This window comes from Marmota marmota, unplaced genomic scaffold (assembly GCF_001458135.2).
Source record: "Marmota marmota marmota unplaced genomic scaffold, marMar, whole genome shotgun sequence".
In the NCBI taxonomy this organism is placed as follows: Eukaryota; Metazoa; Chordata; class Mammalia; order Rodentia; family Sciuridae; genus Marmota; species Marmota marmota.
Window position 1 is genome coordinate 4,696 of NW_026003454.1, and position 2,783 is coordinate 7,478.

General features: G+C 45.0%; 1 non-coding gene across 1 annotated transcript; it reads right to left on the reverse strand.

Annotated features, from left to right (window-relative positions):
* Window positions 1-24: 24 nt before the first annotated feature.
* On the reverse strand, window positions 25-95 carry Trnag-ccc. The gene has a single exon. It is a non-coding gene; the product is annotated as a tRNA-Gly (tRNA).
* Between the last annotated feature and the right edge of the window lie 2,688 nt (window positions 96-2,783).

Consider the following 2,783-nt stretch of genomic DNA (forward strand, 5'->3'; position numbering starts at 1 on the left):
TCCCAGCTGCGCTAAGAAAAGGCGTGCATTGGCCGGGAATCGAACCCGGGTCTCCCGCGTGGGAGGCGAGAATTCTACCATTGAACTACCAATGCTTGGGGTCACAAGTCTTGCTCCATACTGGTGACGCGGAAAGCAATAATATACAGACGTCACCATGAAGAGAACCATCTGGCTTCAAGAAGCCAAGTCTGCAGCGGGCTCTGGACAACCGGGTGGAGACCCGCTACAGGAAAACGCCAGAAATTCACCCGTTTTCGGTCCCTGGTCTTTATCTGTCGCGAACCTACGGAAAGGTCATTTCCTCGCTTGTTAATCTATATAGCCCCTGCCCTGCCATGGGTGGCGGCTGCTAGGGGCTGACGAGTGGCGGGAACACGAGGGTACGGGAATAATGCCACACACAGGCTCCACTGAGCTGATTCACGCAGGCTTTCTTTTTCCAGAAGCAATTTCCCTGCAGCCCTGCCTGACTTTCATGGCCAGGATATGTCAAATTTCTCGGCGAACTACCTGCCATACCTGCAGGAGAAATGCAGGCCGGAAGTAAAGTCCATAAGAGCAGCACAAGTTACCCTGGAGGGGGAGGCTTTTCTGACCCTTTCAACAGGCGAGGCTCAGAACTCAGGGAGTAAAGGATAATTCCCTCTAATCTTAAAATCTGTAAAAATTGATGGCCACGGGTCCATTTAGAAACTGTCAGCATGGGCCAAAGTGACCTAGAGTTGTCATGGCAGAGGGGACGTGCCAGTCTGATGTCATTCTACTGTCAGTCACAAGTGAAGAGGTGGACCTGAGCGGGACTCTCAGGATCCCCAATAAACCTGGAATGCAGGAGAGGCACTCTGTCCCTCTCCTCTCTGAGGGGACCCACACCCTCTCTCGCCTGACAGTATTCCCTTTCTCTTTTCCTTTCCCTTCCATAAACTCACGGGTGGTTTGAAGGGGTCTTCACAGGGCCTCGATTCCCACCAGGCCCCAACCCTGTAACACTGCCTCCCAAGCCCATCCTCCTGACCTTGAGACCCATGTCAGGTGTTTTCCCAAAGACCTTCAGAACCCAGCTGCACTCTTGGGTATGTCCCTGGGTTATTCTGCATCTGAGTGGTAATGGAGCTCTCTCCTCTCTCCTCCCCTTCTGCATCCCTGGAAAGGACCAAGGATTGAGTCTGGCTTTGAGATTCTCATGTCCTACAGAGACTTACACAAGAGCCAATAAAGGACAGTTCCCAGGAATTCTGCCCTCCCCCACACCCTCTTTGGCCACCCAAGAGGCTGGTTCAGGGAGGAACAGTGGATGGTGGAGCCATAGGATGTTGTTCCTCTTTCTACCAGCCAATTGCTTTGTCCACTTGTGCTTACAAGCAGCCTGGTACAGAATAGCACCGTCTTATCTTTTTCTGTCTGATTAACTTCTATAGCTGGAATTTGCTTTTATATTCAAAATGAGTGAACTAGGTCTATTCTGATGGGCAGGTGTTGTGTTGGAGATTCGTGGTCTAGTTAGACACATTTTTACCACCTCATCGTGTGGTTCCTGTTTTTGTTTTTTTTTTAATGTAAAATTTCTTTGCATGTCCTTAAATCTCTTTCTGCCTTTTATAACTAGACTGTTCTGCTTCAAATGACATTATGTTTTTCTATATCAGTTCTAAATTCCATATCCCTGATCAGTTAAGATATTTCTTGGATCTTGGGTGCAAAGGACAAAGGCAATCCTCCTTAGTTCAGGACACATAACAAACAGTCAGTGGCTTCTCTGAGCAAGGCCCTCTTTGTCTTCCATTATCTCCTGAGTGTATCCTACTCCTAGTAGCAAATGCATTTATGCTTTACTTGGGACAAAGGTATCATTCTAATGTAAGATGTTAAAGGCTAGGGGAAGCCCGGTGTAAAGTGTATAGAAATTCTGTGCACTGTCTACTCTATCTTTCACAAATCTAAATGAGTCTAATAGTAAAAGGTTATGAAAAAAAGAGGGGAAACAAGGTGGGTGTGGGGACCCAGGCCTGAAATCCAGCAACACTAGAAGCTGAGGCAGGAGGATGGCAAGTTTGAGCCCTGCCTCTGCAACTCAGTAGTGCCCTAAGAAACTTAGTGAGACCCTATCTCAAAATTTAAAACATAAAAAGGGCTGGGGATGAGGCTCAGTGGTAAAGCACCCTGGGTTCAATCCCTGATAACAAAAAAGAAAAAGAAAAGGAAGGTGGAAAGACACTGATCAGCATCTCTCCAACAACATTTCTACATGACCAAAAGAAATAAGAAAGGAACTCAATATCATTGCTCATTCAGGAAAATAACAATAATATACCCTTACACACCCACCCGAATGGGTCACTTTTAAGAGATAGTTAAAAACAGGAGCTTACAAGAATTTGTATCTTCTCTCCCAATGGGAAAAGAAAAACTCAAAGTATCCTTATTTGCTGAGGACATGATTCTATGCATAGAAGACCCAAAGAACTCTACCAGAAGACTTCTAGGACTCATAAATGAATTCAGCAAAGGAGCAGGATATAAAATCAACACCCACAAATCAATTGCAGTCTTATACATAAATGATGAATCAATTGAAAGAGGCACTAGGAAAACTATCTTCAAAAAATAGAGAGAGATTCCCAAGTATATGCATATACATATACATTAGACCTCTACAATGAAAGCTACAGGACAATAAGAAAATAATTGAAGAACACCTTAGAAGATGGAAAGTTCTCCCATGTTCTTGGACATGCAGAATTAATATTGTCAAAATGACCATATTACCAAAATACATACAA